Source organism: Protomyctophum bolini (genome assembly GCF_963924005.1).
Source record: "Protomyctophum bolini genome assembly, chromosome: 10".
Lineage (NCBI taxonomy): Eukaryota > Metazoa > Chordata > Actinopteri > Myctophiformes > Myctophidae > Protomyctophum > Protomyctophum bolini.
In genome coordinates this window covers 698,427-709,116 of record NC_137871.1, presented here as the reverse complement: position 1 = coordinate 709,116, position 10,690 = coordinate 698,427, and the positions used below count along the sequence as shown (strand labels likewise).

Sequence of the window (10,690 nt, the reverse complement as noted above, 5' to 3'; positions counted from 1 at the left end):
ATTCCTGGAAAATACATCGTATTTAGTGCTGTTTTGACTATGGGATGCTTTAACTCTCGTCTCGTCAGATTGGCCTTTGTGTTGAATATGAGATGTCCCCGACAGATGTCCAACTTCACTGTGACTAACCTGTTTTACAGCATCAGTGTAGTACATTGGTTTCACATCATTGCAGCTGTGGGGAACATGCATTTGTTGACCTGGTATCACATCGTCAGATAATTTCAACTTGGACCAGTGTTGTTTTTTAGCTTGACTTTTTTTCCCTTTCCTCGGCATGGTAACGTTTGGTTCTTGTAGGCTATTTGTCACACTGGTAAACCTTAAATATTGCGTATATGTTTGTGCTTTGCAATGTTTTTATGGTAACTTAATAGGGACTACGATATTCACAAATATCTTCAGAGAATGTAGTGATTGATACAGTAGGCTACAGTTCACTAGCAACTTGTTCTATAGACACCCAGAAAATTATGAAACAATTGTAATATAGGACCAGACGTCAACTGTAGTTTCACAGAATTCTAGGTAATATACCAGATGTGAGCTACTGAAAACCACAATGCAATCTCAATCACTGAGGGACATTCACTATAGTACCAAACAGAAGCAAGTGATTTGTCACACGTCCACTTGTATTATCTCACTTTCTAAACAATGTAGGCTACAACAGTATTAATAAGCAGTTTAGTTTAAAGAACTGTTCAAAAGAGGAAATGTGGTCAAGTTTGCAATTAATTTAAAAAAACGGGCTGCATTTAATGCAATACAGGCAATGTTAGACTAAACGATTAGTGCACCAAACAAATACCAGTCATTCATTAAATCAGTGTATCTATAAGGCAGTATAGACAGTTAATATAGATATGAACACTACCTTTGTAGATTTAGTATTTGATCAAAGATTAAACTAAATGTATAGGAATGTGGAAATGACCGTTTTGTTTTGAACCAATGAAATGTTTCTCAAATGTTAGCACAAGCAACAAACCTTCAAGTAGTGCTGATTAAATATTCAGTGATAGCTTAACAATATAGTGATGATTAGGAAAATTATCTTGGTAATGTATACACTTAATATAGCAGTTGGGCTACTTCAGTTGATGGACCGCTGTTCAATAGAGTGATCACAGACAGGTCCACTTGTCAGAGCTGCAAATAGTTTAACTATCAAACAGAATTCTAAACAAGCCTATTGAACTACCATACATTTATTTTTACTCAAGTATATTTTACTATACAATGTATAAAGAAGCTGAACAATAAAGAGAGGTTGGCCTTGCTAGGAGTATATACTGTACTAATGTTAAGAGTATTTCTAAACAGTTTGTGAAATGTGTTTGCTTTGATGATCCTGGTCCAGTACACAGTCCGGTCCTGGTTCAGTATGTAGAGTGCAGACACCAAGCTGATCGAGTTGAGGCTGCGTTCGGATCCAGATAGTGGATAGCCAGAAACAAATAATTTCAAAAATGAATGTATACGGAATGTAAAAACTATCACTCAGGAATGTGGAAATGGTGTTTAGGTGGATGGATGTTTAACCAAAACAAAAGGTGAATAAACAAAGATGGCTCAAAGGTGTGGCAATACAAATGTCTCAAAAAGCTGTATCCAAGGTTTCAAGGTTTCATATCAGGGTTGCATCAAAAGTTGTATCAAGTTTCATATCAGGGTTGCATCAAGTTGCGTTTCAGGGTTGCATCAAAACTTGTATCAAGTTGCGTTTCAGGGGTTGCTTAAGGGAGCAGAGCAAGATCTCTCAGAGTTGCTCCCAACTCTGAGACTTCTCTGAGCGAGATAGAGAAAAGGTAGAGACAAAAGACAGAGAGGCAGCAGGGAGATAGAAGGGTTTGGGGTGTTGGATTAAGAGAAAAACTGTATCCAAGGTTTCATATCAGGGTTGTATCAGGTTTCATATCAGGGTTGCATCAAAACGTGTATCAAGTTGCGTATAAGGGGTTGCTTAAGGGAGCAGAGCAAGATCTCTCAGAGTTGCTCCCAACTCTGAGACTTCTCTGGGCGAGATAGAGAAAAGGTAGAGACAAAAGACAGAGAGGCAGCAGGGAGATAGAAGGGTTTGGGGTGTTGGATTAAGAGAAAAACAGGATCCACTGGAACCCAGGGTTCACTGCGCAAGGTTTACCTGAAAGAAAGAATATTCATAGTCACATTTATACAAGTATATCAGTAACATAAATGCATAATGTTGCTGTCGGGAAGAAACCTTGTGTTGTTTGCTAAAGCAACTAACTCCACCTCTCATGGAATATATAAAGTTACAACACAAACTTTGCTAGCATAAACAGTTTACAAAATCTCATTGCTTATACATCTTTCTTTGAGATTTACAATAAAAAATCAGATCTTTTGAAAATCATGAGATTGGAGCAGAATCTTCCCCACAGGATTAATAAGCCTTATGTAGTCAGTTACTGTACTGTATAGAATATGCAATTGCTAATTACATCAACCATAGTATTCAATATTTAAAGTATAATGTGTGTTCCATCGTACAACAGTGGTGTGTGCTGCAAATAGCAGTTCTACAAGCTCAGAATGTGGCCATTTGGTCAAAGGGTCCCTAACCAAAACATCTGCCCCTCCACCATAAACATAAGTATGTTTTTAAGCTATAAAGCTACAAATTCACAAGTCACGTTGTGAGCTTGTCGGTCTGCTATTTTTGCTAATCATACAGGGCTTAAAGGCCTATTCATAGTGTGGATTTTCGGTGGCGAGGTGACCACCGGAGCTGAAATAGCGTGGAGCGGTGGCGAGTAAAAACAGAGAGTAGGGCTGAGGCGGTGGCCGTGGTACGTCATGTTGTAGTTCGGTGGTCACCTCACCACTGAAAGTCCATACTAGGAATAACGCCTAAGTGGTTACTATGTGTCAAAATTGTGTGTGTGTGTGTGTGTGTGTGTGTGTGTGTGTGTGTGTGTGTGACATCACTTCTTGCACCTATATTCAACTTGAATACAAATATTGTGTAAAAACATCATCAGTGTTGATAACTAATACTTACTCAAGTGTAGGTCAACAGCAACCAGCTAAGTCTGCAGAATGAAAAGGAGAAAATCAGCAATTACTTAATTGTTCAAAGAATATTTTTCTTTTGTGTTGTTAACCCATTGAGATCTGGCACCAGATTCTACAATATGTCTTCCAAAACCTTATCAGTGGTTCTCAAACCATTTCATGTCAAGGACCCCGAGAATTATCTGTATTTTGCCACAGACCCCATCTGAAAATATGTTGTAGCAGGGACCCCCCCAGAAGCAAAGATTTGAGTTAAAGAAAACAAGCTACAAGCTCGTAGCGCAGCACTCAGAGCATGTAGATCTGCCATTTTTCAGGTAAAGTTTATAGTCATGGTTAAAAGCTATAGGGTGTACAAAGAGGCTCTACGCACACCAAAGTCCTTGTGGCGGTGCCGTCGCACGGGAGAAAACTGTATAGGAGATCTTGAATGAACAAGAAGGTGGCCGCACACACCAATAGCCAGAGTACCAATATTTATTCGGACAGCAGGTAAGACAAATATCCAACGTTTCGGCGGTTAAGCCTTCATCAGGGAAAAAAAAAAAAGCTATAGGGTGACAGAGATGTGTCCTCAGGTCTAAATGGGTTAATCATTTCCTGGTAAAGGAGTAAAGTTCAATGCACACTGCTGCATATTTCTAACTAAATGGCTTACATTGTAACAGCTTGCATTGAATCAATCTGCTCCAATTTAAACACTTCACACAGTTTCAACCTATCGTTCAATTGGCCATCACTAACACATTGCTATCCTCTGCGACAAAGTGGGTAGGCAGGAATGGTGTCATCTTATGAGTATTAGTGATGACCACTTAAAGCTAGGTTGACAGTTATTCAAGTAATTTAAGGCAGTGGTTCTCAAAGTGGGGTCTGGGTTGCGGAAACCCCCAGGGTTCCTTGAGGGGGTTCCCAGCAAAATAAAAATATAAGCACTTCAACAGACTTTGGCCATTTGAAAATGGCAAATGAGCATGCAGGTCTGTTTAAAAAGAAAATTGTGTTCCTGGCACATATTTTCATACTTTTTTTGGGGCCCTTGAAATCAAAAAGTTTGAAAATCACTGACTTGTTTTTATATATATCTTTTATCCCACGATTTTGTAACCCATTTTTCACCCGTGTCAATCACCTAATGTGATCCTGGGCTCTACACACCCTCCGCCAACCTGGGGAGAGCAACGGACTTAACTCATGCTTCCTTCATGCTTTAGTGTCCAAGTTGCTCCTTTTCACCTGACAGGGGGGAGTTTCCCTGGTTGGACGTAGCGCGTGGAGGGAACACGTTATTCCAACCAGTTCCTTTCCCCTCCATCAGGCGCCCCGGCTGGCCAGGGGGAGGCAGTTTAGAGACCAGGATTACTGCATGTTTTTGTGAGGGTACCTACCCTAGGGGACACGGGGAGAACATGCAAACTCCACACAGAAAGGCCCTTTCGCCAACCCCGCCTCGGGTATGGGCACTGATGACGTGGAGGAGGAAACACGCCGCCAGCACCCACAGCGCCCCGAGCGGGAATCGAACCCAGGACCTTCTAGCTGTGAGGCGACAGCACTACCAACTGTGCCTCCGTGCCCCCACTGACCTTATTACTTAATATCCTAAAATACTAAAACGTCAACCACATTAAATCAGTAAGGCGCTGATTTCACATTTACATTAAATATGGTTTGTATTCAATCCACTGGGAGAAAAAAGTATTGCACCTGTACTACCTGCATGATGCATGTGAATAAAACCTGTAAACCTCAGTAGATTTGTGATATCAGCTGGTAAATAACATAATGGTAATAATAATGGTAAATTGAATGTCACCCATTCACATCCCACATTGTGAGCTTGTAGATATATTTTCAGTGATTGACGATGCATACATCTGGGTTAAATCGTGAGGATTGTACAGTACGCAATGGCATTCCAATACAGTTTAGCGTTCAATGATTCTCAACCTTTTTAACTTCATGGAACCCCCAGTTTGATATGCATTATGCCACATAGCCCCATTTGATCCAAATTAATCTATATCTCTGGGATCCCAATCTTCACTGTAAAATGCTGTGTCAATGTATCGCCCTGTGTGAAGTGTGCAAATCGCACATAGGTCTATTACATAGGTCTATCACATAGGTCATAGGCAACGGTAGGCGATATTGGCAAGCTTTCCCCGAGATTCCAGTGATGTTTGGTAGGCCATTCATTACCCATTTATCTGCAAATATTAAGCTGATACAGTTAATACTTACTCAGAAGGTAGGGTGGTGTCGTTTGATCTGCAGATTGAAGGAGATAGAGGAAATTATTCAGTTTGTAGTTGCTATACATGCATAATTTGTATTTATTCATTTCCATTATTTTCTTTTTTAACCCATTGTGGCGGGAACTTTTGGTGTTGGCATTATGTTATGCTTTAGCTATTGAAAAATAGCAGATCTACAAGCTCATAGTGCGCCACCGAGTGGCGCGCTACGAGCTTGTAGGTCTGCTATTTTTGAAAAACCACTGACATAGAAACATAGCTTTTTCAGAAAACTGTCAGGATGTAGAAGACATTTTTTGAATCTAATGTCAGGTCAAAATGGGTTAATAAGAATTTGAAGGTCTTCAAAAACCGTAGGTTAGGTTTTAGAAGGCATTTTTAATTCAACAGTATAGAATACACTGTCTGATAACAAATAAAAGGCTAAACTTAAATGACCAAATCAGCAACATTTTCTGTGTGTTGCAAGTTTGTAGATCTGCTATTTTTACAATACTAATAATAACATTAGGCAGCAGGGGGGCCACAGCGTTCTACAGGGAGGGAGGAATAATGTGATGTTGGGTCACCAATTCACGTTTCAAGTTTTCACAATCTCCTACTGCACCTGTTGCATATTTGAAACACCTCATAAACACTCAAGTGACGTTAGATTTGTCTGTGAGCAGACAGTGGTAACAGTGCATCCCATGGAGAGTAGATTGACATTCAAGGGACCCTAAGGTACCGACCTCCCAAGTACAGAACAGGTAACCGAACTGGAAAATAAACTACACAACATGCCCATTTATCTATACTTACTCAGATGTAGGCAGGATAGTAATTTCATCTGCAAAATGAAGGAGATCAAAATAAGCAATTAATCAGTTGTTTATTTCCAATATAAAAAACACTGTTGCAAGTAAAAAGTCTATATTGCTACAGTACCAAAGTAAAAAGTACTCAATTGTTTAAAATTAGCCAATCTACAAGCTCACAACTCACCGTGATGCAAAGGAGGGGGGGGAGAGAGAGAGAGAGAGACAGACAGAGTTTAGATAAAACCATGACATACAAGGTGCTATGACAAATGTACAAGATGTCATGGTCCCCAAATTGACACTAATTGACCCCCAGTTGAAAAGATACAGGGACCCTGGACCATAAGAACCCGTTTAATTTCAAGGACCCCCAGTTTGACATGCATATTAACTACATTTAATGTCATTTCTATCTCTGGGACCCCCAATTCATATAAAAGGATTGTAAGACTCATAGTTACAGACCCGGCCATAAGGGTCCATTTGGTTCCTAACTATCATTTAGCTGGGGACCCCCTACAACTCAAGGACCTCTAGGGGTCCACGGACCACACTTTGGGAACCACTGCTATAGCTGTTCGGAGTTTGGTAGATTAAGCCCTCCGAAAGGCTAAGAACAGGCAGCACACACGGGCATGACTCGTGTTAGTCAATTTATTGATATGAAAGACCACAGGTCATAAACCTGGAAGAAAGAATAAAATAAAAATGGCATTACCATAACATTCGTTTGAATATAATGCAATAATTAACAAATAAGCATCACAGTATGTTATTGTAATTGACTCTCACAAAATATAATATAGCTGTACATTCTCCCAGAATATACCTGCTGAATATACTTGTAACATAATCTTACAGCTCCTCTCATTACTGATACAAAAGTGCAATATAAAGAAAACCGGCATCATGCATACATTCCCTATATACACACAAGTAGCCTACATATAACCAAACCACATATATACTGCGCATACACTAAATGTGTATATAAAGCAGCACAGTAAAGCAGCACAGTAAACTCTGTTAATACAGCGAGCTGGATACAATAAGTATATAAACTATAAACTGCATTTCCCAGAATGCAATTCCCAAAGTGCCTTGCGGAGATCGCACGCAGCACGCACGCACGCACTATGCCGGCCGGCACGATACTACTACAACATTACCATGGCAACAGAGTCCGTAAGTTAATATACTGACGTGACACTATATGGACGTGCAAACACCACACAATAACACAGGACTTCTCCACCACGCTACAGTCCGCTAAGTGTCCCGACAGAGCAACCTGTCAAAACAGCCAACGCTGGCCACAGCTAAACACTAGCATTGCTACATAAACATTGCAGCCCGTGCGCCGCTCGCTCGCTCAATACTTGCGGTATACCAACGCGGACACAACGTGACAATACTACTGCACAAAATGCTACCAGTAGCCCATAGCAAACATTATACATTTCACACACTACAGTTCAAATCTAACTTACCAACGGGCTGTGTGCTCCTGATGACATATCAGAATGTAATGAGTGACACTGCTAGCAAAAGGCTACTGTGTTAGCTATTAGTTAATGACATGAAAACTTCTTCACAGATTAAAACCCGTTTAGTACAATTAATTTATAGACATGTATGACTCAACGTCATAACAGTCAGCAACACGCAGTGTTTGTGTGTTCCTCTTATGACGGCGGGGCCGCGGGGAGCTAATTAGCCTGGTAGCTAATTGTTAGCTAAATAAACTCAAAATAAATAGCATGACAAATGAGAGCAAAAACGGACCTAAAACAACGGGACAAAGACAAGTAATGGTTTCGGGTCTGTTGTTAAACAAAGTGATGAACTGGGACAAACGCAATGTGTTCATTTAGGTGTTAAATTAATATAATATGTACTGTAGACAACAGAGCTGGGACGTTACTTACCAGTTCTGAGTTTTCCAAACAGGAAGTGGTGTGGTGTTGCAGTAAAAGCGGTCCGCATGTGCTTGCAAAACGTTCCGTCTCTGACATTTGCATGAAGACATGACAAATGGACTTATTGTTATTATTTGATAACCCAGCACTTACTACTGTAGGCTACTGTAGGCTACTACTACTACTAATAATAATAATAATAATAATAATAATTATTATTATTATAATTATAATTTACATTAAGGTCCTTTATTTTCAATTAATATCAGAACATTTGTACAATTATATGAAAAAATCACACTTGTGCGCCGATTTTTGGGGGTAGTCCGTCCCTTGTGTCATTGGACAGTAAAATAAGCAATATGTTCTCATGAGTCTGAAACTAAAACTGACTGATGGCAGATTAAAAGATAATTCATTATGATAGTGGAATTATCATTACTTGTCAAATGTTCGTCTTGAACCATTGGCCCCCCACATAAGCCCTTATTGCCCCCCCCCCCCCACACAAGCCCTAATTGGCCCCCACACAAGCTTGTATTGGCCCCCCACATCACATGCCCCCTTAGTTATGTGGCCAAAAAAAGACCAAAAAAAAAAGAAAAACCCCACCCCCATCTGCACGTGCCTGTGACACAGAGACTCACGCACGCACGCACGCATGCACGCACACACACACACACACACACACACACACACACAATGCCACGCCAGACTTTCCGGTCCATGCCCAGTTCCTGCTTACTGATGCATGTGTCCCTAGCGATGACATCAGGCCAGGGGACGACAGTTTTCTGCTGCTTTGAGGCAGGATTCCAGAGAAGAAGGGAATATATAATGTCATTGTCAGCTATTATAGGCTGTTAGCTGATAATAGCCTATATTACAGTTGATGAAAGATGAAAAATCACACTTAGTGTGAAGTGAGAGGCGCTCTTATCATCATACATCATCACATTCCGTGCCAAGCCCATTATCACAAATTTTGCGGTACACATTCCCTACTCAGCCAATCAAATAATCGCTATGGGGTACACACAAACACACTAACCTGGGCATAGGAGGGGCTATCGTCCCTCAAAATGGGAAGAAATGTGGAGGCCTACAGTGTGGAAAAATTGGCTTTTTTAGCAGGGCCAGTTTCAAATAGCAGCCCACTGTAACTGCTCTAAGTGCTCTTTGAGAGCGGTTATGAAGGAGTCTATTTCTTTATTGGTACAGTGTTCCACAAAAATGTAATGGCTTAATTGCTTAAGCCCCGCCCCTCTGTATTCCTATTGGCTGGCCTTTACACAGCTATAACTTTTGTTTGCAGCATGCTACAGTCTTGAAACTTGCTCCATGGACTTAGACCACCAATAGGAGCATGCTGCAATTGGTTAATTACTTAAGCCCAGCCCTCTGTCTTCCTATTGGCTGGCCTTTACACAGCTATATCTTTTGTTTGCAGCATGCTACAGTCTTGAAACTTGCTCCATGGACTTAGACCACCAATAGGAGCACGCTGTCATTGCTTAAATGCTTAAGCCCCGCCCCTCTGTCTTCCTATTGGCTGGCCTTTACACAGCTCTAACTTTCGTTCACAACATGCTACAGCCTTAAACTTTGGTACATGGACGTAGACCATCAAGAGGAACAAGCTTTAATGGCTTAATTGCTTACGCCCAGCCCCTCTGTCTTCCTATTGGCTGGCCTTTACACAGCTATATCTTTTGTTTGTAGCATGCTACAGTCTTGAAACTTGTTCCATGGACTTAGACCACCAATAGGAGCACGCTGTAATTGCTTAAGCCCCACCCCTCTGTCTTCCTATTGGCTGGCCTTTACACAGCTATATCTTTTGTTTGTAGCATGCTACAGTCTTGAAACTTGTTCCATGGACTTTAACCACCAATAGGAGCACGCTGTAATTGCTTAAGCCCCACCCCTCTTTATTCCTATTGGCTGGCATTTACACAGCTATAACTTAAAAAAGAAAACTTAAAAAAAAATATATATATAATTTTTTTTACATTTAAATTTGCTTTTAAAAATAAAAATAAAAACACTTCTAAAAAAATCAAAGAAAAATCAATAATCATTGTGTTTATGCTTTTAAAGATAGGCCTATATGCTATTTGACCCTTTTGTAAATGTAAAAGTATGCTATTTAATACAATTTCTGCTCATTCATGCTTTCATATCCATTGATGTATTTTTTCTTTTTACCTTTTCCTAATTAATCAAGAATACATTGTAAAGCATTATTCATACATTACAAATCATTAGTAGACAGTAATACTTTACTTACTTTATTCTGCCACTTTTTGGGCATCATACTACTTCCACATACTTTATTCCACTTTATGCAGTTATTCATGCTTAAACTATAGTTTTTACAAATGTTCATACTTTTTTTAACTTTTACTTCAGCTTTTTAATGCATTTTCTACCTTTGTTTACAATATGCTACAGTCCCGAAAGTTTGATTATGGATTTAGACCACCAATGGGAACACTATTACTCCGGTCCCCGAGTTTCAAACTTGACACGGCAAAAACTTTATACATTGCAATTTATGCGAGCCCACGCAGTTTCTACAGGAACTGCCTTTCTAGTTATTATTAAGTATTGGTTTCGGATTTCAACCTGTGTTTCTGCCATTGCATGGCAGGCACCCAGAATAATAATC

General features: G+C 40.0%; 1 long non-coding RNA gene across 2 annotated transcripts; it reads right to left on the bottom strand.

The window, feature by feature from the left end:
- Nucleotides 1-734: 734 nt before the first annotated feature.
- LOC308322061 lies at nt 735-8,049 on the bottom strand. Of its 2 annotated transcripts, none has more exons than XR_013964677.1 (3): nt 8,029-8,049; nt 3,029-3,053; nt 735-2,146 (listed from the first exon to the last, which is right to left on the bottom strand). It is a non-coding gene; the product is annotated as an uncharacterized lncRNA (long non-coding RNA). The 2 variants fall into 2 exon arrangements; XR_013964678.1 differs by lacking the exon at nt 8,029-8,049 and adding an exon at nt 5,287-5,309 and having other exon boundaries at nt 3,029-3,059.
- Between the last annotated feature and the right edge of the window lie 2,641 nt (nt 8,050-10,690).